General features: G+C 45.2%; 1 protein-coding gene and 1 non-coding gene across 3 annotated transcripts in view; one reads left to right on the top strand and one right to left on the bottom strand.

The window, feature by feature from the left end:
- LOC126262604 (UDP-glucosyltransferase 2-like) overlaps positions 1 to 27,132 on the top strand; it is a 128,979-nt gene that overhangs the window by 37,566 nt on the left and 64,281 nt on the right. The gene's annotated exons all lie outside the window — the stretch shown is intronic.
- Positions 14,257 to 14,331, bottom strand: Trnas-cga (transfer RNA serine (anticodon CGA)). The gene has a single exon. It is a non-coding gene; the product is annotated as a tRNA-Ser (tRNA).

The raw sequence follows: 27,132 nt of genomic DNA on the forward strand, positions 1-27,132 counted from the left end.
GACGGCCACGGAGCACTGCAGGTAGCCTTGCTCGGGACCTTACCGCAACCAAATGGTTCTGAGCACTACAGGACTTAACATCTGAGGTCATCAGTCCCCTAGAACTTAGAACTACTTAAACCTAACCAACCTAAGGACATCACACACATCCATGCCCGAGGCAGGATTCGAACCTGCGACCGTAGCAGTCGCGCGTTTCCAGACTACAGCGCCTAGAACCGTTCGGCAACCGCGGCCGGCTTACCGCACCCACTGGAACAGTTATCTCCAGGCACACAGTCTACAGGCGACTGAACAGACATGGTTTATTCACCCGGAGACCTAGAATGTGCACTCCACTGACCCCTGGTCACAGGAGAGCCCGTAAAGCCTGGTGTCAAGAACACAGTACATGATCATTGGAACAGTGGTCCCAGATTATGTTCACGGACGAGTTCAGGTATAGTCTGAACAGATATTCTCGCCGGGCTTTCAACTGGCGTGAACCAGGAACCGGATACCAACCCCTTAATGTCCTTGAAAGGGACCTGTATGGAGGCCGTGGTTTGATGGTGTGGGGTGGGATTGGTGGACGTACAACCCTGCATGTCTTTGACAGAGGAACTGTAACAGGTCAGGTGTATCGGGAAGTCATTTTGCACCAGTTAGTCCGCCTTTTCAGGGGTGCAGTGGGTCTCACCTTCCTTCTGATGGATGATAACGCACGGCCCACTGAGCTGCCATCGTGGAGTAGTACCTTGAAACAGAAGATATGAGGCGAATGGAGTGGCCTGCCTGTTCTCCAGACCTAAACCCTATCGAGGACGTCTGGGATGCTCTCGGTCGACGTATCGCTGTACGTCTTCAAACCTCTACGACACTTCAGAATCTCCGACCGGCACTGGTGCAAGAATGGGAGGCTATACCCCAGCAGCTGCTCGACCATCTAATCCAGAGTATGCCAACCCGTTGTGCGGCCTGTGTAGGTGTGCATGGTGATCATATCCCATATTGATGTCGGGGTACATGCGCGGGAAACAGTGGCGTTTTGTAGCACATGTGTTTCGGGACGGTTTTCAAAACTCATCACCATTACCGTGGACTTATAGATCTGTGTCGTGTGTGTTCCCTATGTGCCTATGCTATTATCGCCAGTTTTGTGTAGTGCCACGTTGTGTGGCACCACATTCTGCAATTATCCATAATTTATGAGCTTGAGTGTAATTTACCGAATTTGTGTACAGTAAAAAAGGTGAAGTTTGTGGCCCAAGCACGTGAGCGGGTTATTGACCTGACTGCGGCAGAGTACAGACATTCTTCGGCGTGGCAGTAGGAGGTGTAGGGTCGACCATCGCCCCACCTGCCTTTTATCCCGAAAAAAATCTCCAGCACTTATTTGATATCAGGATGAGTGCATCTAGGACAATCCTGGAGCAAAAATCGCCGCCCCCATCCGAGATCGAATCCGGGATCTCCAGGGACGGAGTCTAGCGCTCTACCTGCTAGGCCCACCGCGGTCACGTATTTGTATGATATTTTGCTTAATACCCCTCACGTCATTCAATTTTCCTGCGGCGTTTACTTGCGCAACTTATCTTGAACACTAGATAACTCGCTATCTCTGTATTACATAAACTGATGAAGATACAGAAACATCAGTTTAGATAACTGACAACACGCAACGGTGCACGTGTTTCACGGTCGTATTTGTATTTAGAGGAATGTACGAAGCGGGCGCGTATAGTACACAAGCTTCTGCAATGTGGAACATCATTAGTCCAATGGACGGTGCAGACAGACGCCAATGAGATACGCCTGCCGTGAGGGTCTCAGGGAGCTGTGTAGCAAACTGTCGCCATTGTTTTCGAACTCAGTGTGGCATACACCTGTGGATAAGCACTGTACACAGCAATAATTGCTGCCTGAAATGCAGGGAGTGTTCTGAGAAACTAGGTTTGGCAAACCTCGCTGAATATTGTAGCGTTCGGGGCAAACGATTGAAAACCATCTATTTAATCGATTGTTGGAAAACGTTCCACTCATTAGGTAGTATTATTACGTTTCTGTTCGTGTATTCATTCGTTCTTTTGAGTGAAATCAATCTGTGGGAGCAACTGAACGAAAACAATCAGCTCATTCGCTTGTAGTTTGGTTTTACATATCGTATGGTTTGTAACTCATTCATTTCTATTCTGACTGAAAATAATAAACCACGTGCGTTGTAGTTTTGCATTCTTCGTCTATTCTTTTCAAGTGAAACCAGTATGTAGTTTCTTTGTCGATTGCACCACGTAGTCGTTCTTTGAACTAAAACCACTCTTTAGTGTTTTAGTTGTATCAAACCAGTCTGTAATACTTTCATTAGTTGAACTAAAGCAGTGGTTTACAATAGCGGTACACGTGGCCCCAGTGTTCTCAGGGGGTATGCCAAAGTTAAAGTAAGCATTATACATACCGGTATTCATTTAATTATATACTATAAAACTCGCGCCGTCTTTGGGCCGCGAGTGGCCATCCGGTACCATCCGGGCGCCGTGTCATCCACAGCTGAGGATGCGGATAGAAGTGGCGTGTCGTCAGCACTCTGCTCTCCCGGTCGTTATGATAGTTTTCTTTGACGGGAGCCGCTGCTATTCGGTCGAGTAGCTCCTCGGTGGCATCACGAGGCTGAGAGCACCCCGAAAAATGGCAACAGCGCATGGCGGCCTGGATGGTCACCCATCCCAGTGCCGGCCATACCCGACAGCGCTTCGCTTCGGTGATCTGACAGGAGCCGGCGTATCCACTGCGGCAAGGCCGTTGTCTTTAAATATATATTGAATAGACTAATTCTTTTTTTTATTATTTAAAACTGATTAATTAGTTACAGAAGCAGTTAACACGTAACTAGTGAAACTGATGTACAGTTGTGCGTACAAAGTTGAGAGTAAAACTTCACTTAGGTTTACGTCAAGAAGAAAGGAACATTGCCAGATTTTAGTGTCAGTTTACATTCTGTTTTATTGAAAAATGCCGATGACGTCCAGTAATTTAAATCATTTGAAACTAGACCTTAAACACTTGTATTCAGCGATTTTTTTTTCTGTGGGAGATAAGTGTATGGCACGGAACATTACGTCCCCGATTACAAAGGTACAAGTCACAGACACTCATACAAATCTGTTTACATATCACCGCCTGTGACTAGCAGTAGGTATAGTACTTTACGGGCACATATTTCAGCTTGGAGTCTTGTTTTTTCTTACAGCTACTTTTAAATACTTTTTCTACTTTAGGACATACTTTATGGTTGTTACTGGTTGCAATGATTTATAACCAGCAGTGTAATTTAATAGTAACGTATCGCACCACCCATTCATGTGAAATTCGTTACATTTCATTACCTATTGTCGATCCTCTAGATATCTTTTTGCATTTCGCTACAGTATTCTGGCGTTACAACCACCTCTACTCAACAGCATCGTCCTCGAATAGCCACACGGAGCTTCCGCCGTTATTCACAAACGGATTTACGTATGGTTCTAACTGTAAGCAAATGTCCATATAACACCCGGGATACTAATGAAGTTACTTTTACATCTGTCAGTGTCACCCTATCAAGAACTCTGTGTACAATTCTGTCTGCGAGGCAGTCCACAATCCAGCCACATATTTGGTCTGATATATTTGATAAGCTTATAGTTGATTCATTAAATGGAGAACTGTACCGCATGCTTCCGAGAAGTGAAGGCACGAGGAACCAAGCCTGCGAATGTTGTGTACGGCAGTGTGAATCTTGTTTACGAGCAGAACAAGCTGAATGCCACAAGACGTTCGCGTAAACCATACTCACTTCGATAGAGACTTCCATTCTCCAAAACAGCTCATAGTACATGAATATAAAACGTGTTCCATAGCTCAAGTGCTTGTCAGTAATATGGCTATGGCGACTCCTGCAAACTGTTAACATTCGTGGCATCACCTGACCTATGTCATTGACCTTGACCTGGGTCAGTGACCTTTCGTGACGTCACCAAGGCGGACCCCTTTTTTTGATGATGTAATACGTGTGAAGTCGAAACACATCCATTTTTCGATTACATAAACAAAATGGTGAGAAATCTGAAATACTAATGAATTTGAAAATGTAATAGGAAACTAAAAAAAATTAAATATGGCAGTGAGGGTCAAGTATCTCTCTCTCTATCTCTCTCTCTCTCTCTCTCACACACACACACACAAACACACACACACACACACACACACACACATAAGCACACTGCATAATGTACCATCTCCGTCTCCATTCCTCCAATCAGAGCCTAGTATTTTAGCTACCATCTAGGTTATGCTCAGCAGTATCTGAATGAAGTGAATTATTGATCAAAAAATACGTCACACACTTAATATACTAGAATTGCGAAATTTTCAAAAATGTTGTCATCCATGTTTCCATTAATGACTTCAAAAAATTATGTGTGAACTGACTTAGCAGTTGCGTCATTAAATTTAATTTGCTGTGGAACGAGTATAAAACATACTCCCCATGAATAGTTAAAAACCAACATTTGCTTGTGCAACGTAATTAACGAATTAGTAATATGTATATCTTGGACATGAGTCTGCGTTAAATACATTCTACAAAACTTCAAAAACGCGAAATAAAATCAGCTACTGGTTTAATATCCCATAGCTTGCCCTAGCCAAAGGATGGCTGCACTGGAAAAACGTTCAATGTTTTATCTGAGTACCACCGTTGGTTTAAGAAACAACAGAGCTTCAGATTATATATTTTCTACATTTTGTTAAGTGTCACAACGTTTTCTCCAAATCTAAAATACCTGCAAAAATATGTCTGCAATGCAAAAAAGTGCAATGTTTGCATCAGATATTGCAGTTTTATTTTCCACTTACACACATACGCGCCAAATTAGTGACTAAAACATGATTGTCAACTCTAAAGTAAGTACGCCAATGCTATTTCCACACCTAAATAGTTACAAATAACATGATAAACTATGCCTAAGAGATCGCTGTGGCTGAACTAGCCTGACGAAACTTATAACTGCAGAATATACCCGTTAGCTAAAATACTAAGCTAAGCAGACAAGCATACAAACAAATAGCTAATCTTATTTACTGCAAGAATGTAATCAATTAGACCTGCTCTTGTTGTGAGTGACTGTACGCTCTGAAGTTAAATATTTCCACATCTAAATTGTTGACATCTCGTGGAAATCGGGTTTTCTGCCGGATATCAGCGTCTTCCAAAACCCGATTTCCACGAGATGTCATCAAATCGCCGGGAAAGTCTAAGAAATTACATCTAAATTGTTGTCAAGCAATGTTTTAGGAGGGATAGAGATAATGCATCTAATATCTAAGTTTCTAATCCATTCCACCGCTATGGCACTGGCATTCATAAAATAATTTCATGTACCCTTATAGCATTGCAGGACGTATTCCTCTCTTACATATCATATTGTTTTAGAGCACGACATTCACAGCTCGTAGACTCCACAACTACATCCAGTGCGGATTCCATTTAATGTGAGCACAGTTTCGTGCATAGTTCGACACCCACAGTATCACAGTTATAGTTCTCGAACCATTCTCATTCTTGTTCAGGGTACAGTAATGACGAGTGTCTCTAACGGAGCCTGTCTCTTCCTACGACAGGTGTGTCGTGAAGAATAGGTAGTTCCTAATTCTCTTTTATATTGTGGTAATCTCTAAACAGTCCGCCCCTGGTAGCTGAGTGGTCAGCGCGACGGAATGTCACACCTAACGGCCAGGGTTCGATTCCCGGCTGGGACGTAGATTTTTCTCCGCTCAGGGACTGGGTGTTGTATTGTCCTAATAATCATAATTTCATCCCCATCGACACGAAAGTTGCCGAAGTGGCGTCAACTTCACCAGGTGAACGTTCTATCCGACGGGAGACCCTAGCCATATGACTTCTTTTTTTTTATCTCTAAACAGAGTCTCAGTTCTGCGAATCTGTAGTAGGCAGGGAAGCCAGTAGACAGGAGAAGGTCTGATTGTATTAGTAATTATGCGCATCGTGTTCTTGAGTTGCGTATCGATGAGGCTGGCATGGAAACTATCACACCGCACTGAGACACGATACTCTGTGGTCGAAAAAACCAGTGCAAGAGCGGATAGCCGACGTACGCAAAATATCCATTGAAGCTACCCAGGTTTTGCCACACGGCCTAAGAATGACTTTGTTTCTAGTTTTTGTCTTCGCAGATGTGTTTTCCAGATTTTTTTTTGCAAGATAGAGTGCGACCGAGTGCAATGGCAAGCTACTTGTGGCACTCGTTGTGACGAAGGAGACTGCAATCAGATCACACCTTGAGCCCAGTGTTAGCTTGTTTGTTGTTAAGGTGAAACTCACAAACTTCGCTCTTGCTGGTACTGACTGGGCTTCAGTCTCCATTTTTTTAAAATATGAGTTAAAAGCCGCGAACTTCTCTGTTAGTGTTCCCTCTGACTGACCAAGCTCTTTCGATTAACAAGCCAGAGCGATATCACCTGCATAGCAAAATTTCCCTAAAAGTTTTTATTTAAGGTCAGAAACACAGAAGTTGAACAGGAGAGGTGCGAGATCTGAGCCCTGTGGTGGGCCATTATTTAGTTTACTTGTTGAGCTACTATTTTCATCCAGTCAAATCTGGAAGCAACCATTACTTATCATGTTATTAAATTAATATGAGATTATATTGTTCGCCATTTAATTATTTTCAATAGTTTGTAAATCACCCCTTCCGTCCAGGCAGTGTCATACGCTGCCGTGAGGTAGATACAAGAGACAAATTTTTTAGATTCTCCTGGATACCGGCATCTATGAACGTTGTCAGAGCTAGTAACTGGTCGTTGCAGCTCCGGTGAAGCCTAAATCCCGCTTGTTCTACTCCAATGTGTTCTAACATTCACCCGTTAATTCTATTGTAAATAAGTCTGTCCAAGACTTACACGTACAACTAAGCAGGAAATCGAGCCGAAAGTTCTTGGAGACATCCGATGATTTGTTAGGTTCTAAGATGGCCAATATTTTTGTATTATTCAGTTTCTTGGGAAGTGTTACTGTCTCCAAAATAATAGAGAAGAAACGAGCCAGCCAGTGTTTGGCATGTTCCCCAAGATGGAATAAAAATTCTGGGTGTATATTGTCAGACCATGGAGTGTTATCACTTTTAACCTCTGCTAAAACTACCTCTATTTCATCTAGGATGAATGGGGAAGAGTATTTTGAATCGCTTAGAGAGTGAGCTTTTAGATTTGCTAGCTCTTTTTTGATCCTGGAGGTATGCTGTTTATTCCTGGGCGATCTGGACGTCTTTACTATATGGTTAGCAATATGATTGGTTGAAACACCATTCTTCTGATCACATTTAACAAAGAAGTCACTCAATTTATGGAGCAAGGACCAAGTCTTCCTACTTGAATGTTTGAAGTTTAAGTTTTCTACTATCTCAGACCAGCGCACTTGAGGAAGTTCATCTGCAATGTCACTGACTCCTGTTAAATAGTTCATATAGGTGTTCACGTCTCTCATCCCACCCTGGGATATATTTTCTCCTATATCTACGAGGAATTTGTTTCGTAGAAAATGCAAGAACAGCTCCGAAAAAGAAAAACGGCCTTAGCTCTGGGGTTATGGTGGAATGAAACACACATATTTTTTCAGATAGTCAGAGAAAGCCAGTACTAAGAATGTGTTGGCTACGTGGGAAGTATGACACGACTTTTCTTGATGTCGGAATTAGTTGATCTTTACGATCACGGGAGACAAAACAGAGGTCTGGGTTATAGCCTCTCTGCCGTGCAGCTGATCTAAATGTGTTCAAATCCTTGGCGTCAAACACCAGGTAAAGGTTGCTATTTTCAGCCAACAAGTGCATTACCACAGTCGTTGTTCCATGCATACTTCCTCTACTAGAGGCGGCTGTTAAAATCACCAGCATGTATTGTTGATGTTATGGATAATGAGCTTGAAACATTATGAATTTCATCAGCTTATTTGTTGAGATAAGGTGTGTATGATCACTGTTACCTGCAACGTAAGTAGCGACACCATAAACGCTGTGGTAAGTTGCGGCAATAAGGTCGTAGCCTTATGTCGTTCCTCTTTTACGAAGATCTTCTTCGTTTGATGCACGGGTTTCCTGGATTAAAACCACGTCAATACTACTACTTGAAAGAAATCCTGACAAGTAGTCACTTTTAGGTCGGCTAATTTCTTCTATATTTAGTTGGCAAATAAGGACTGAAGATCGCACTTTTTTAGTCATTTGGTCCAGAGATGGGTCCTTTTCTATTTTTTGGTAGACTAAATTAGTCACCATGTTTGTAGCCTAGAAGTCCAGTAAAGGTCTGCCTGTCGAGGCGCTCCAGCTCATTTAGCGCAACACAGGGTGCACGAGCATTACTTTACTGCGGGCGATACATTTACACCCACCATTTAGAGGTCACGTACAACAACTGCTTTCGATGAAGTTTGCAATATTTACCAATCACAACTATGGTGCCAAGGCTCTCTAAATATTTGTAGGGTGCATTTCCCATAATCAGCTATTAAGTAACACCAGTAGCCGGCCGGTGTGGCCGAGCGGTTCTAGGCGCTTCAGTTTGGAACCGCGCGTCCGCTACGGTCGCAGGTTCGAATCCTGCCTCGGGAATGGATGTATGTGATGTCCTTAGGTTAGTTAGGTTTAAGTAGTTCTAAGTTCTAGGGGACTGATGACCTCAGAAGTTAAGTCCCATAGTGCTCAGAGCCATTTGAACCATTTTAACACCAGTATCTAATACAAATATGCGATGTGAGAAGACACATCCATGTACACACACAATATAGCCAAAAGACAAACAAACTAAGCGAACATAATATTTCACAGGGAGGAAATGTTTTGACGATATTATTCTGGTTCTATAATCTTACAGGTGAACGATATAAAGATACCAACGAAATTTACCGATGCGACTGGTGAGTCAGTCCGTTAACGATTTTATGAAGTCAGGAATAAAACCATAGTTGACAGAATTTTCATCATTTTATGCAATTCAGATACATTTTTAACTGTGTGACCTTTTTGTCAATAATTCAGGTCGTTCAGATACTTTTGAGCACAACCCAGATGGGCTACATTGTAGCTGGCTGTTCCATTTTAATGTTGGGTCAGTTTTTGGGCGCTGATTAGAGGAGACATATGTGTGATATATTTTTTTCGTAAATAATTCAGTTTGTCTGGATACTTTTGAGTGCAGCCTAGATGGGGCTATATTTTCACTGCCTCTTTCATTTTAATTGTGGCTAAAATATTAGCTTCTGACTGAAGGAGAGGAAAGGGTGATGGTACATTATACAGTAGTTTTTCAAATTTCTCAGAATTTTAAATTTCCTTTCATTTTGACGAAGTTATCAAAATGTAAATGACCTAGGCCAAGGTCAGTAACCTAGGTCTTGTTACATTACAAATGTAAACAAAGTATGTTGGAATCGTCATAGCCATACTACTCATGCATTCCACTTTTCTGAAGCCTCAGTACTGTTGGTTCAGATGTTCTTGAAGGTCCACTCTAGTATCATTTTCTTTGGTTGTCTTTGGTGTCTAAAGTGCCTAAAATAGATGCAATAGTGCTGAGAGGCACCCAGCAGCTGCACCCGCCGAGTGGTGCTATGGTGATGTGATATGGTGCCCACGTTCGGATGTGTTTGTTCTGCTGCAGCCTCTCGCCATGGTTTTTGGTAGCTTTCCTGGTGCTAAGGTATTCCAGCTATCTGATGGGACGGCCCTCCTCAGAAGACACCGAGGGAAGTGTGAATCGTTCAGGGAGCTGCTCTCCACTTTCATAAACTTTGATTGCTTCCAGCCTTTGTCATTCCACAGTCTTGCTGTCGGTGTCTTTCCATTGTCCTACGTGTTCGTTGTAATGTCCGAGCCCACGTAATTGCCGAGAGTAACGGCGTGCCAAGGCTCTGTTGGCAGCTAAAGTCCTGACACAGATGGCTAAGTTTTGCAGCAATGTTACCAGAGAGGCGAATGAGGCCAGCTGGCAGAAGTTTTTTAAATAATAGTGCACCATAGACGACATCTGAGCCCAATTAGGCTCGGATAGAATGGAAAAATTTACATTTCAAACACATTCATAATTATCTCCCAAACGGCTCTCTAGCTGTTCCATATACGGTGTGACAATTGTTGAACCATATGAAATAAAATCATCAGAAATCCTGAACGGTTTGCGTTAGGACGTTCACACTGCACGGTGGACCGCGGGGCACGATGGGAATTAGTATGCGAATGCGCACGCACCTTCTTGCTATCGGCCATTTGCACGTGAAAATGTCACGATACGGCGTGCCTGAGCGTATGGCGCTTGTGAAAGGCTACTATGCGAGCAATAACAGCCCAGCTGCGGTTCAGAGGAAGTTTGCGACTGAGTTCAACTGAAGACAACCATTTCTAGTTTGCTAACAATCAGGAATTTGATTCGCAAGTTTGAGAGAAAGGGTAGAGTTCGTGATGACAATGTCGGCAACGTCGGTCGTTCAAAAAGGGTGAAAACGCCTGAAAACATCGGGTTGACAAGCGCTGTGTCTCAAACCAGCCCCAGGAAAGCGATCAGGCGAGCTGTACAACAGGTGGAAGGTGGAGATCAACCGCGAGACACTGACACAAATCGTTGTCGAAGACCTGCATCTCTTCCCATACAAAATTCAAACCCATCGGCCATTAAGCCCCAGGGCTATGGAACAGCGGTTGCTTTTCGCCAACACAATTGTCCACAGAAACGATGAACAGGACTTTGATGTGAATATGGTTTGATTTAGCGACGAAGCCCAATTTCATTTGAATGGGTTCGTCAGTAAGCAGAATTGGTACATTTGGGAGCTGAGGATCCGCACTACGCGATAAACCTCTCAACGGGTGACTGTGTGGTGTGCAACGTCCAGTCAGGGAATAATTGGTGCGATATTCCTTGGTGGCACAGTGACTACCCAACGGAACATCAAGGTTTTGGAAGATGATTTCATCCCTATTATCAAAAGTGGCCCCGTTTTCGATAAGATTTGGTTCGTGCAAGATGGAGCTCGACCCCATTGAAGCAGGAGAGTGACGTCCTGTAGGAGTACTTTGGGGACAGCATTGTGGCTCTGGGGTACCCAGAAGCCACCGGATTGGACCTCCACTGGCCGCCATATTCTACTGATCTGAACACATGCGACTCCTTTCTGTGGGGCTATGTTAAAGACAAGATGTACAGCGATAATCACAAAACCATTGCTGAGCTGAAAACCGCCATTCAGGAGGTCATCAACAGCCTCGATCATCCAACACTTCAGTGGTTCATGCAGAATGTCGCTATTCGTCTGCGTCATATCACCACCAATGATGGCAGGCAGTTCGAACATGTCATAGCAGAAATCCGTAATCTGCAATGACGTTTACATGTTCAATAAAGCTTGTGCACGCCGCAGTTTGTAAGTAATTTACGTTTTTTTCACATAATTTAATAATTGTCCCACTGTACACTGGAACGTCTTTGTTACTACTGTCCTATTCTATCAAATGTGTCACTCTTCGTTATTGATAGTGAAACGCCTTTTGTATGAATTTTCAGTATTATGTTCGTGAGATGTGTTGTCCTTTTGTCTGTTTCGACTGTCTCAGTGCGGCTGGGTAACCAGCAAGCTGTGAAAGTGAGGCGATGAAGGTCAGTGACGTGGTGTGCGTAAAATGGTGTAGGCTAATTGGAGTGCTGCACTACTGTCGAAGTGATGAATGGTTCAAATGGCTCTAAGCACTATGGGACTTAACATCTGAGGTCATCAGTCCCCTAGAACTTAGAACTACTTAAACCTAACTGACCTAAGGACATCACACACATCCATGCCCGAGGCAGGATTCGAACCTGCGACCGTAGCAGCAGCGCGGTTCCAGAATGAAGCGCCTAGAACCGCTCGGTCACTGCGGCCGGCCAGAAGTGATGAGATTTATGGGACAGTTACACCATAAGGTTCTCATTGTATTTTTTGTATTACTTAGGCATAAAAATTCGCTTTCGCGCGATATAACAGGCACTCTGCATATTGTGTTTGTCTTTAGAAGGGACTTGTGTCTTGTGTAGGGCTTCAGAGAACTATACGCCAATTGAAGTTCTTCGTATACTATCGTTTTCTTCATTTGTGTGGCCATATTGTCCGTAGTTGCTATACAATTCCTGAGGATATTTTTGTTTCGCCGTTACAACTACAAGAGAATGTGTGTTTTTCTCACGAGAGGCGTTTAACTTTACTGAAGCAAAGCATCAGCAATGCTGGTAATTTCCGCTTGGTTTTTCGCCTAATCTGGAAATGCCGTCTGCTAACACGTATTCGATTTCTTTCTTTATTACACACTGATACTTGTGGTCTAATTTATCGCTGGTTTGCAGAACTATTCCATTTTTACGTTTTACATGTTGGTCGAACGGGACAGTGTTACATCAGTTGAAGAGGTCGCTTTAGCTGAGTGATCGTAGCATTTGGTGGAGAGTTGTGGCATTTCTATGCGGTCTGAATATTTGTTAATGAATGTAAGAGTACATATTATTGTGTCTCTGGAGGTATTCGACCTTCGCTAATGTAGGAAAGCCTGATATTGTGTGGACCGTGGTATCACTGTGTACTACACGAAGTCGACATGTATCGTGGATTTCATTACAAATTTTTTATACTTTTTTATCCTCGAGATGTGATCTTCGACATCTGCTATTAATTTTATTTATTTTATGAATATGCTCAATTACATTTTAATAATACATGTGATTGCCACTGTTAGAGCTTCCTATTCTGCTCTCATGCTCTTCTTGTAACAAGGGGAGACCAGGGCGTTCGGATCACTGATTTACTTTAAACTTTGCACACTTTTAGTAGTCCAAGTGTTGTACAACATCATATACAAGTAGTAAGGCGTACTACTTGGGCAATTTCTAGAAAATCGCTAGAGAAGTTACACTTACAGTAAAGTACAGGTGCGTTGCGATTCTGAACAGCAGATGGAGGATGTCGGCGGTAATGGGGTTAGCGTCGAAGATTTTATTTTTTAATTTTTACTTATTTCAACACTAGTCACATTGCTTCACACGTATCAAATCTGAAAGGTAATACAATGAAAAGGCACTTTTATTTGCATGAACGTCTATTGAAATTCCAGAGTTATTTGGTTGTTTGCTAAGTTTTAGTACCACAGGAGATATTTATAACTATCGACAACTAAACGACCAAACGCATAAAGTTTTCCTGAAAATGTACCCTTGTCTTGATTTCCGAAATCCCTTATACCTGCAATCGGGGTAGGTAACGAGAACTGCTCTGCACCTGGACGTTCCGATTTGCAGACACAGATTTCAAGGACGAGGGACAGGTTTGGAAAGCCCATGTCATACATCGATAAACAAAGGTGTAAATAACTTTATTCAATAATGCAATGAGATCCAATATGCCAGAATAGGAGGGTAATGTACGAGTAATTTTAGACATTATAAGCTGCAGGATTATATTTTTCGTAGAGACACGGTAAACATACATTAAACGACATCTGGTACATCGAATGAATACAATTTTCCCGCATCCAGAAGGAATCTTCAGAGTTTCTAATGAGAAAGAAAGCACGTTGACATTTTGACAAATTTCCATTTCTTCCTACAATTTAAACACAAACCCTGCGTAACGCAATATTTTCTTAAATATCGAGGACGAAAATTTGCGATATACTGTTCAATCTATTTTAATAGCATCTTTACGAGAAGCAATTTCTCGTTCGTTGTCACTCAAATATGAACAAATTTGAGGGTGCTTGATAAAGATCTTGAATTTCCTACAGAATAAAAGTCGTATAATATTTGTTGTATTAATAAAAATTAGTACACAGCGAAATAACGTTGGAAATTCAATATACGTTCGTGCAAATATACGTGTCTTTTCATCATATTACCAGGCAGATTAAAACTGTGTACCGGACCGGAATCGAACTCGGGACCTTTGCCTTTCGCGGGCAGGTGCTCTCCCACTGAGCTACCCAAGGACGACTCACGCCCTGTCCTCACAGCTTTACTTCTGCCAGTACCTCGTCTCCTACCTTCCACACTTTACAGAAGCTCTCCTGCGAACCTTGCAGAACTAGCACTCCTGAAAGAAAGGATATTGCGGAGACATGGCTTAGCCACAGCCTGGGGGATGTTTCCAGAATGAGATTTTCACTCTGCAGCGGAGTGTGAGCAGATATGAAACTTCCTGACAGATTAAAATTGTGTTCCAGGCCGAGACTCGAACTCGGGACCTTTGCCTTTCGCGGGCAAGTGCTCTACCAACTGAGCTACCCAAGCACAACTCACGCCCCGTCCTCACAGCTTTACTGTGGCTAAGCCATGTCTCCACAATATCCTTTCTTTCAGGAGTGCTAGTTCTGCCCCCCCCCCCCACCCCACCCCATCCCATGAACCATGGACCTTGCCGTTGGTGGGGAGGCTTGCGTGCCTCAACGATACAGATAGCCGTACCGTAGGTGCAACCACAACGGAGGGGTATCTGTTGACAGGTCTGACAAACGTGTGGTTCCTGAAGAGGGGCAGCAGCCTTTTCAGTAGTTGCAGGGGCAACAGTCTGGATGATTGACTGATCTGGCCTTGTAACACTAACCAAAACGGCCTTGCTGTTGTGGTACTGCGAACGGCTGAAAGCAAGGGGAAACTACAGCCGTAATTTTTCCCGAGGGCATGCAGCTTTACTGTATGGTTAAATGATGATGGCGTCCTCTTGGGTAAAATACTCCGGAGGTAAAACAGTCCCCGATTCGGATCTCCGGGCGGGGACTACTCAGGAGGACGGCGTTATCAGGAGAAAGAAAACTGGCGTTCTGCGGATCAGAGCGTGGAATGTCAGATCCCTTAATCGGGCAGGTAGGTTAGAAAATTTAAAAAGGGAAATGGATAGGTTAAAGTCAGATATAGTGGGAATTAGTGAAGTTCGGTGGCAGGAGGAACAAGACTTCTGGTCAGGTGAATACAGGATTATAAATACAAACCAAATAGGGGTAATGCAGGAGTAGGTTTAATAATGAATAAAAAAATAGGAGTACGGGTAAGCTACTACAAACAGCATAACGAACGTACACTCCTGGAAATGGAAAAAAGAACACATTGACACCGGTGTGTCAGACCCACCATACTTGCTCTGGACACTGCGAGAGGGCTGTATAAGCAATGATCACACGTACGGCACAGCGGACACACCAGGAACCGCGGTGTTGGCCGTCGAATGGCGCTAGCTGCGCAGCATTTGTGCACCGCCGCCGTCAGTGTCAGCCAGTTTGCCGTGGCATACGGAGCTCCATCGCAGTCTTTAACACTGGTAGCATGCCGCGACAGCGTGGACGTGAACCGTATGTGCAGTTGACGGACTTTGAGCGAGGGCGTATAGTGGGCATGCGGGAGGCCGGGTGGACGTACCGCCGAATTGCTCAACACGTGGGGCGTGAGGTCTCCACAGTACATAGATGTTGTCGCCAGTGGTCGGCGGAAGGTGCACGTGCCCGTCGACCTGGGACCGGACCGCAGCGACGCACGGATGCACGCCAAGACCGTAGGATCCTACGCAGTGCCGTAGGGGACCGCACCGCCACTTTCCAGCAAATTAGGGACACTGTTGCTCCTGGGGTATCGGCGAGGACCATTCGCAACCGTCTCCACGAAGCTGGGCTACGGTCCCGCACACCGTTAGGCCGTCTTCCGCTCACGCCCCAACATCGTGCAGCCCGCCTCCAGTGGTGTCGCGACAGGCGTGAATGGAGGGACGAATGGAGACGTGTCGTCTTCAGCGATGAGAGTCGCTTCTGCCTTGGTGCCAATGATGGTCGTATGCGTGTTTGGCGCCGTGCAGGTGAGCGCCACAATCAGGACTGCATACGCCCGAGGCACACAGGGCCAACACCCGGCATCATGGTGTGGGGAGCGATCTCCTACACTGGCCGTACACCACTGGTGATCGTCGAGGGGACACTGAATAGTGCACGGTACATCCAAACCGTCATCGAACCCATCGTTCTACCATTCCTAGACCGGCAAGGGAACTTGCTGTTCCAACAGGACAATGCACGTCCGCATGTATCCCGTGCCACCCAACGTGCTCTAGAAGGTGTAAGTCAACTACCCTGGCCAGCAAGATCTCCGGAGCATGTGTGGGACTGGATGAAGCGTCGTCTCACGCGGTCTGCACGTCCAGCACGAACGCTGGTCCAACTGAGGCGCCAGGTGGAAATGGCATGGCAAGCCGTTCCACAGGACTACATCCAGCATCTCTACGATCGTCTCCATGGGAGAATAGCAGCCAGCATTGCTGCGAAAGGTGGATATACACTGTACTAGTGCCGACATTGTGCATGCTCTGTTGCCTGTGTCTATGTGCCTGTGGTTCTGTCAATGTGATCATGTGATGTATCTGTCCCCAGGAATGTGTCAATAAAGTTTCCCCTTCCTGGGACAATGAATTCACGGTGTTCTTATTTCAATTTCCAGGAGTGTATTATAGTGGCCAAGATAGATAGAAGTTTATATGCCAACTAGCTCTGCAGATGACGAAGAAATTGAACAAATGTATGATGAGATAAAAGAAATTATTCAGGTAGTGAAGGAAGACGAAAACTTAATAGTCATGGGTGACTGGAATTCGACAGTAGGAAAAGGGAGAGAAGGAAACATAGTAGATGAATATGGATTGGGGCTAAGAAATGAAAGAGGAAGCCGTCTGGTAGAATTTTGCACAGAGCATAACTTAAACATAGCTAACACTTGGTTCAAGAATCATAAAAGAAGGTTGTATACATGGAAGAATCCTGGAGATACTAAAAGAAATCAGATAGATTATATAATGGTAAGACAGAGATTTAGGAACCAGGTTTTAAATTGTAGGACATTTCCAGGGGCAGATGTGGACTCTGACCATAATCTATTGGTTATGAACTGTAGATTAAAACTGAAGAACCTGCAAAAAGGTAGGATTTTAAGGAGATGCGACCTGGATAAACTGACTAAACCAGAGGTTGTACAGAGTTTCAGGGAGAGCATAAGGGAACAATTGACGGGAATGGGGGAAAGAAATACAGTAGAAGACGAATGGGTAGCTCTGAGGGATGAAGTAGTGAAGACAGCAGACGATCAAGTAGGTAAAAAGACGAGGGCTAGTAGAAATCCTTGGGTAATAGGAGAGATACTGAATTTAACTGATGAAAGGAGAAAATACAAAAATGCAGTAAGTGAAGCAGGCAAAAAGGGATGCAAACGTCTCAAAAATGAGATCGACAGGAAGTGCAAAATGGCTACGCAGGAATGGCTAGAGGACAAATGTAAGGATGTAGAGGCTTATCTCACTAGGGGTAAGATAGATACAGCCTACACGCAAATTAAAGAGACCTTTGGAGAAAAGAGAGCCACTAGTATGAATATCAAGAGCTCAGATGGAAACCCAGTTCTAAGCAAAGAGGGGAAAGCAGAAAGGTGGAAGGAGTAAATAGAGAGTCTATACAAGGGCGATGTACTTGAGGACAATATTATGGAAATGGAAGAGAATGTAGATGAAAATGAAATGGGAGATACGATACTGCGTGAAGAGTTTGACAGAGCACTGAAAGACCTGAGTCGAAACAAGGCCCCGGGAGTAGATAACATTCCATTAGAACTACTGACGGCCTTGGGAGTGCCAGTCCTGACAAAACTCTACCATCTGGTGAACAAGATGTATGAGACAGGCGAAATACCCTCAGACTTCAAGAAGAATATAATAATTCCAATCCCAAAGAACGCAGCTGTTCGCAGATGTGAAAATTATCGAACTATCAGTTTAATAAGTCACAGCTGCAATATACTAACGTGAATTCTTTACAGACGAATGGAAAAACTGGTAGAAGCCGACCTCGGGGAAGATAAGTTTGGATTCAGTAGAAATGTTGAAACACGTGAGGCAATACTGACCTTACGACTTATCTTCGAGTTAAGATTAAGGAAAGGCGAACCTACGTTTCTAGCATTTGTAGACTTAGAGAAAGCTTTTGACAACGTTAACTGGAATACTCTCTTTCAAATTCTAAAGGTGGCAGGGGTAAAATACAGGGATCGAAAAGCTATTTACAATGTGTACAGAAACCAGATGGCAGTTATAAGAGTCGAGGGGCATGAAAGGGAAGCAGTGGTTGGGAAGGGAGTGAGACAGGGTTGTAGCCTCTCCCCGGTGTTATTCAATCTGTATATTGAGCAAGCGGTAAAGTAAAAGAAAGAAAAATTTGGAGTTGGTATTAAAATCCAGGGAGAAGAAATAAAAACTTTGAGGTTCGCCGATGACATTGTAATTCTGTCAGAGACAGCAAAGGACTTGGAAGAGCAGTTGAACGGAATGGACAGTATCTTGAAAGGAGGATATAACATGAACATCAACAAAAGCAAAACGAGGATAAGGGAATGTAGTCGAATTAAGTCGACTGATGCTGAGGGAATTAGATTAGGAAATGAGACGATAAAGTAGTAAAAGAGTTTTGCTATTTGGGCAGCAAAATAACTGATGATGGTGGAAGTAGAGAGGATATAAAATGTAGATTGGCAACGGTAAGGAAAGCGTTTATTGAGAAGAGAAATCTGTTGACATCGAGTATAGATTTAAGTGTCAGGAAGTCGTTTCTGAAAGTATTTGTATGGAGTGTAGCCATGTATGGGAGTGAAACGTGGACAATAAATAGGGCAGTGTGGAGGGTAAAAATCGTAGAGGGAGACCAAGAGATGAGTACACTAAGCCGATTCAGAAGGATGTAGGTTGCAGTAGGTACTGGGAGATGAAGGAGCTAGCACAGGATAGATTAGCATGGAGAGCTGCATCAAACCAGTCTCAGGACTGAAGACCACAACGACAACAGTTCTGCCAGGTTCGCAGGAGAGCTTCTGTGAAGTTTTGAAGGTAGGAGCCGAGGTACTGGCAGAAGTAAAGCTGTGAGGACAGGGCGTGAGTCGTGTTTGGGTAGCTCAGCTCGTAGAGCACTTGCTCGCCAAAGGCAAGGGTCCCGAGTTCGAGTCTCGGTCCGGCACACAGTTTTAATCTGCCAGGAAGTTTCATACCAGCGCACACTCCGCTGAAGAGTGAAAATCTCATTCTGGAAACATGACTAGTGTTGAGAAAATATAAATAAAAAACAGGTGAGCGGAACTCGAACCAGCGAGTGATCGATTACGGAGCTTGAACGCTACCCACACCACCGCCGCCAGTGCGTGCTCAGGGTCACAACGCACCAGTACATCAGTGACTGGTGAAACTGCTCTTACGGCTTTCTCCAAATCGTCTACGTAGTACCCCTTACTACTTGCGCAATGTGCTCTCCTAATGGATTACTAAAAGTGTACAAAATTTGAAGTAAACCCGTGTTTCGAGCGTCGTGGCCTGCCCTTGTAAGCCACAGCTGCGTCTGATTCCTGTCAGTATTTAAATTCTCCAAGCAGTTTGGTTACTGACGACACACGATTTATTTATTGCGTTTCCATTTTGATGTGAGTTGGAAGAAGTGAGCCTTCAGCATACTGTCAGAACTTTCTTGCGACCTTCTCAGCCAGGGCAATAATTCCATTTGCCATCTCAGACTGCATTACTTGAGGAATTAGTGTAGCATTCACGTGCTGCGTCGCATACCAGCTATGACATCACAGCATGCAGCTGCCTTTCTCACAGAACTGGTAGTCCTTCCTTGCGGGTCACGTAGGGTCTGTCAGTTTCGACCCTGGTTCGCCCCTGGTTTGAACTACACCGCACACGGTAAACAACTTTAGTGTCCTACGACGTGCAGATAAATTGTCTTGTTGTGGTCAGTGTACCAAACCGAAGCTCTGTTCAATTGGAGAAACTGCCAGTGATTCTCTAGCCACAACTGGTTCTCAGCTTTACCTCTTTTATAACATAAAATAAAATTAGAAAAAAATCATCATAATTATTTGTAGGCCAAATGTATCAGGATTCGAGAAAAGTCTGCGTTCCAAAACATCAGAAAGGTGTTCTATAGGATTCAGGTCAGGACTCTGTGCAGGCCAGTTCATTACAGGGATGTTATTGTCGTGCTTGATGAACAGGTGCTCGATCATGTTGAAAGATGCAATCGCCATCCCCGAATTGCCCTTCAACTATGGGAAGCAAGAAGGTGCTTGAAACATCAATGTAGGCATGTGCTGTGATGGTGCCACGCAAAACAACAAGGGGTGCAAGCCCCCTCCATGAAAATCACGACTACACCATACATCAGCGCCTCCGAATTTTACTGTTGGCACTACACACGCTGGCAGATGACGTTCACCGGGCATTCGCCATACCCAAACCCTGCCATCGGATCGCCACATTGTGTGCCGTGATCGTCACTGCACACAACGTTTTTCCACTGTTCAGTCGTCCAATGTTCACGATCCTTACACCAAGCGAGGCATCGTTTGGCATTTACTGGCGTGATGTGTGGCTTATGAGCAGCCTCTCGATAATTATGTGCTCGAACATGAAATCCAAGTTTTCTCACCTCCCGCCTAACTGTGCAGTGGCTCCTGATGCGGTGTGGAATTTCTGTGTGATGGTGTGGATAGATGTCTGCCTATTACACATTACGACCCTCTTCAGCTGTGTGTGTGTGTGTGTGTGTGTGATTTGAGGTTTTCGGGCGCTAAACAGCGTGGTCATCATCGCCCAAACGTATAGAAACAGGAACATATGCGGTGAAGGGACGAAGAAGGACAGCGAACAAGGAGAACGGCTAAAAGACACAGGCCTGACGCAGTTCCAAATTCTCACATACAGAGGCAAAACAAGAGGAAAAGAAACGCATTAAAAAAGGAAAGGAAACACAAGGAAAAGAGAACAGAAATCGAAGTGAAGCAAGTAGGTAATCGTGACTGGCGGACCTCTTACCTAAAACCTGGGTGAGCCAGTCACCCAGCAGCACATTAAAATCCTCTCCCTAAAATCAGAGGCAACAAATTGGACAGGACACAAAACCGTAAGACCTTAACCACAGTCGTTGCGTCATCTTGCAAAATAGAGGGCAAATCCGGTGGCAAGGAAACCGCCGCCCTCTGGTCAGAGAATAAAAGACAGTCAAGTAAAATGTGGCGGACAGTAATCTGGACGCCACAAGCACTGCAGATTGGGGGGGTCCTCCCGCCGGAGTAAAAAACCATGCGTTAAGGGACTGTGCCCGATGCGGAGGCGAGTGAGGAGAACCTCATCCCGCCTGCACGACTGGTAGGACGTACGCCATGGCCGCGTGGTGGCCTTGACCAAACGCAGCTTATTTTCACCGACTGCCAGCCACTCCTCTTCCCATTGACGCATAACACGAAAACGCAAAAGGGAGGTAAGAGCATGGAGGGGGGCGGCACATTCAGCAACGTGAGGGAGGGAACATGCATCTTTGGCAGCCACATCCGCCAGTTCGTTTCCCCTAATACCCACATGCCCCGGCACCCAGCAGAAAGAAACCTCCTTCCCCTGCCGCTGCAGGTGGAGTAGGGCATCATGGATGTTCTGGACGACCGTATCCTCTGGGTACAAGTGTTGCATGGTCTGAAGGGCACTCAGGGAGTCAGAACAGATGAGAAACTTAAGACTGGGAACACATCTCATCTGCTCCAATGCCCGCAAGATCGCAAACAATTCGGCATCAAAGATGGTAAACGCCGCAGGAAGCCGTAACTTGACGACTCGATCAGGGAAAACAACAGCACAACCAACAGAGTCCCCCTGTTTAGAGCCATCCGTAAATACTGGTACATGGTCGGGATGCTGGTTTAAAATATCGTAAAATAAGGAGGTAAAAACAAACGCAGGAGTGCAGCTCCTCCGGTACTCTGAGAAGTCTAAAAGGACGCTGGGCCTCTGGAGCAACCAGGGACGCAGGCGGGTAAAACCCTGGAGTTGGGGTGCCACACGCTCCACACCAAGGGACTCAAGCAAATGCTTGACACGAATCCCAAATGGTCTCGTTGCCCTTGGACGACTGGAAAAGAGACGTTCCATAGGCGGTCGGGCAACAGTAGGGTACGCAGGGGAGGTAGGAAAGGCAAGGGATTGACACACCCGTCGCACCATGAGGAGTTTCCGCCTGATGGCGAGCGGCGGTTCCCCTGCCTCAGCACACAGGCTGGGGATGGGACTGGTACGGAAGGCCCCAGTGGCCAGCCTGATACCCTCATGGTGTACTGCGTCAAGAATCTTCAGATACGAAGGCCTCGCTGACCCATACGAGGTGCATCCATAGTCAAGACGCGACCGGACGAAAGCCCTATAAAACTGCAGCAGACGCGCCCGATCTGCTCCCCAGGACCAGGACCGACTTCAAAATATTCAGCGCCTTCAGGGCCCGCACCTTGAGGTCTTTTAGGTGCGGCAACCACGACAACTTGGAATCAAAAGTGAAGCCCAGGAACCTCACAGTGTCTCTAAAAGGAAGAATGGTGTCCCTCAGACGCAATTCAGGGGAGGTAAAAGCACATCGAGAACGATTAAAATGAACACACACACATTTGTCTGCAGAAAAGGTAAAACCCGTCTTCGCAGTCCATGCCTCTAATCGCTTTATCGTGAGCTGCAGTTGCCGACTAGCAGTGACAAGACTGGAGGAAGAACAGAAAACAGCAAAATCGTCCACAAACAAGGAGCACTGGGCAGGACTCCAGATAGTGGACGTGATACTGTTAATGGCGATGGCAAAGAGGGTGATACTTAAAACGCTTCCCTGAGGAACACCATTCTCCTGCACGTACAAATCAGATAGCACATTACCAACCCGATATCGAAAGAGGCGGCGGGAAAGAAAGGACCGAATGAAGACGGGGAGATGGCCACGAAAACCCCACTGATGGAGTTGATTGAGGATAAGGCGGCGCCAAGTAGTGTCATACGCCTTATTAATGTCAAAGAATACACCTAGACAATGCTGGTTACAAGGAAGGCCTGCTGGATGGCCGCCTCAAGCAGGGTCAAGTTGTCTATAGTTGAACGACATCTCCGAAAGCCACACTGAGAGTGGCTAAGGAGCTGCCTGGTCTCGAGCAGCCAAACCAGGCGACGGTTGACCATGCGTTCCAATGTCTTCCCGACACAGCTCGTCAAAGCAATACTCCGATAACTACTGGGATGCATTCGGTCCTTCCCCGGTTTGAGGAGGGGAATCAAAATCGCCTCCCTCCACGAGTCAGGGAACGTGCCGGATGACCATATCATATTAAAACAATTCAGGAGAACTTCCTTGGATGGCAGCAACAAGTGCTGCAGCATGCTGTACAGGATTTGATCATCACCTGGCGCAGTATCATGAGCCACAGACAGCGCCAAATCCAGTTCCCACATTGTGAAGGGGCAGTTGTAGGGTTCAGAATTTGGAGACCGGAAGTCCAAGTGATCCCTCTCGATGGCAGTGCGGTAGCGGCAGAAATCTGGATCACAGTTAATAGTGGCAGTATATTCCGCAAAATACGTGGCCAGTGTCTGGGAAATGTCTCTCGGCGCCGTGAGGAGACAACCCTGATGCAGCAATGCCGTGACAGTTAGTTGGCTGCGTTTCCCGGAAATCCTCCTGATGGCTTCCCATACTTTCGTAGAACTAGTGGAGTGGGAGTTCAAGAACGATTGCCATGACCGTCGTTTGCTCTCTTTAATCACTCGCCGCGCCTTGGCCCTTGCCACCCGAAAGGCCGCAAGATTGTCAGCTGAGGGACGGCACTTGAAGCGGCGCAGAGCTGCACGGCGGGCTCGGATGGCTGAGCGGTACTCAGTGGTCCACCAAGGGACAGGACGCCTCTTGGGATGACCGGAGGACCGTGGGATTGACAATTCAGCAGCATGGAAGATCACGGCTGTAACATGGTCGACCCATTCGTGGACGCTGGCACGGTGTTCCAAAACAGCTAAATGGCTGAAAAGTGTCCAGTCAGCTCTGCAGAGGTGCCACCTGGGCGGCACTGGTAATGCCACAGTCTCATCCAGGAGACGAATCCAAAGGGGGAAGTGGTCAGTGGAATGGAGGTCAGCGGCAACCTCCCACAGAGCAGAATCCGCGAGTGCTGGAGAGCAAAAGGAAAGGTCAATAGCTGACGACGACCCAGAAGCAGTACAGAAATGAGTGGGAGCACCAGAGTTGAGGATGCACAGTTCTTCAGACGCCATGAGGCTTTCCAGAATGCGACCCCTGGGGCAAGTAGTCGTAGAGCCCCATAAGACATTATGAGCATTGAAGTCCCCAGAAGGAGAAATGGGCGGGGGAGTTGGCTAATAAGTTCTGTGAGAGCCTCAGAGTCTATTGCATCCTGAGGCGGTAAGTAAACGGAACAGATTGTGAGCCTCCGCCCCACAAGAAGGTCAACTGCAACTGCTTGCAAGTCCGTAACGAGAGGGAGCTCAGGTGAGTGGTGCATGTCACGGACAAAAACCGCAACACCACCCTTTGCCCTTTCCCCCATCAGATCATCTTTTCGATACACGGTATAGCCCCGTAAAGAAGGAGCATCAGTGGCCCGAAAATGTGTCTCTTGGAGACATAAGCACAAGGGGCGCTCTCGTACAAGGAGTTGTAATTCGGCCACATGCTTCCTGAACCCATCCAGGTTCCACTGTAATATGGGAGCCAGTGATCAGGGTGGCTGAATTTTCACCCTGCCTCTGTGCTTTGGAGGAGAGCCCGTACTGGCCGGAGATTTATTCCTGGGGCGAGAATATCGCCCCCGGTCGACATCAATGTCCATCAGCTGCGATGGCGACCCTCTTCAGCTGCCGGCGGTCTCTGTCAGTCAACAGACGAGGTCGGCCTGTACGCTTTTGTGGTGTACGTGCCCCTTCAAGTTTCCACTTCACTGTTTCACATCGGAAACAGTGTACCTAGGGATGTTTGGGAGTGTGGAAATTTCGCGTACAGACGTATGACACAAGTGACACCCAATCACCTGACCACGATCGAAGACCGTGAGTTCCGCGGAGAGTCCCATTCTGCTCTCTAATGTCTAATGACTACTGAGGTTACTGATATGGAGTCGCTGGCAGTAGGTAGCAGCTCAGTGCACCAAATATGAAAAAGTATGTTTCTGGGGGTGTCCGGATACTTTTGATCACATAGTGTATCAACTACACCCGACGATATGCAACGGCGTATCACTGCAGCCTGCTCGGGCGTCTCCGCTAAAAATACTAGCACGTAGACAGCAACCGTTCCATACCAGACTGCAAGCGGGTATTACCGCTGCCCGGTAGTCATTTTGAACACAACCTGTGATGGTCAATTGTCTCGTTACTGATTAGAATCCACATAACTAGTGTATGCACTTGTTCTGCAGTATGTGGTAATCCTGCAACAAGTACAACTGACATTCTACCTAATTTACCCTACTTTTAGTATGTTGATGTCAATAGGCATTGCTAAATTTAAAAAAGTATGTTTGCACAAAAAATACATTTTCTAATTATAATTACAATTTGTCAATTGGTTAACAATACGAATCCCTGACTACCACTCCGTTCAGTGCAAACCGCACGTCAATAGAATTTTCTGTCCCCGTAATATTTGCGGTGCACGTTTTAGGTGCAAAATGGTTCAAATGGCTCTGAGCACTATGGGGCTTAACTTCTGCGGTCATCAGTCCCCTAGAACTTAGAACTACTTAAATCTAACTAACTTAAGGACATCACACACATCCATGCCAGAGGCAGGATTCGAACCTGCGACCGTAACGGTCGCGCGGTTCCAGACTAGCGCCTAGAACCGCTCGGCCACTCCGGCCGGCACGTTTTAGGTGATTCAACCCGTATATAAATGGGATACGTTGTTAGCAAAAATCTCGAATAGTTCTTGGCCGATTTACTTTAGATTTCAATACGAATATACGTTTCTTGATGGTATTTTTGTTCTGTCGTTGCAACTACAAAAATATGTGGTTTTTTTTCCTTTTCGCCAGACACGTCTCGCCTTATTGAGGTAAAGCATCATCAGTGATCTTTAATTAAGCTATTTACATTTTGATTTGCTTTAAGATCGAAAAACCTTTCGTTAACAGTATGTTGGTTTGTACTTACGGTGATTTTCTCTTGATTTCTCGTTTACATCGGGAAATGCCGTCTGCTAACACATCGTTCATGTTTTTCTTCCTTAGACACAGATAGTTGTGGTGTAATTATTAGTTGTTCTGCAGCACTATGCATTTCTTATGTTTTTCAAAGCACACTTTTTCGCACACCAGTGATGTGCTCTAAAAAGGGCAGTGTATTTTTAATGTGCAGCCGATGTTTTTATAGGCCCGTTGGTAGATAATCGATGTGCTGATACTTTTTCTCGATATAACTAAGACATCTAACGACATTTTTGTATCGATATATCGTATTCCCGATATTTTTAAAAATATCAGCAATCCTAGCGTAAACTGTTGGACAAATTATTTCTCCCATATACATTATTTGTCCTTATATATAATTTTAAACAAAAACTGTGTACAAAGCAATATGGTGTTATGCTTCGTTCCTCGCCATCGGTTTTACAAAAAAGTGAGTTGTATTTGTGGCTTATCGGCTTATGATTAGGATACTGCAAGAGAATCTGAATCGCCCAAAACTTTGTAATCCTGCCCATTCGCAACTAAAAACTGTGTGAAATAGTGTCATCGAAGCTACTATTCTTACAGAACCAATAGCTGGAGAGGTCCCTCTCATACCCCTTACACCAATGACCCCAATCTATTTACTCAATCATCTGAAGCGACTTAAATTCCAAATCAAGGTTTCGTTTGCAATAACAATAACAATAAAGAAAACTCAAGATCAGGGGGAGAGGGAAGAGGAGATGGACAAAGAGGGGGGGAGGGATGAATGGACATAAGAAGAGGAAGTAGGAGATGGAGAGAGATAAGGGGGAGGAGGAGGGTATGGACAAAGAGAAGGGGGAGGAGATGGCGAGAGAGTTGGGAAGGAGTTTAGGATGTGTATCCAAATCCCATACATATTTAGCAATTGCGAAGCATTACCGGATTCGCTAATGATTTTACGTTTGTAGCTAGCTGTTGACAGTATGATTCAACACGGGGATGGCGGACATCCCTGGAACAACCGGTTGTCGGTTACACCCGTTCTTTTCGTTTCCTGTT

Source organism: Schistocerca nitens, chromosome 6, assembly GCF_023898315.1.
Source record: "Schistocerca nitens isolate TAMUIC-IGC-003100 chromosome 6, iqSchNite1.1, whole genome shotgun sequence".
Classification (NCBI taxonomy): Eukaryota; Metazoa; Arthropoda; class Insecta; order Orthoptera; family Acrididae; genus Schistocerca; species Schistocerca nitens.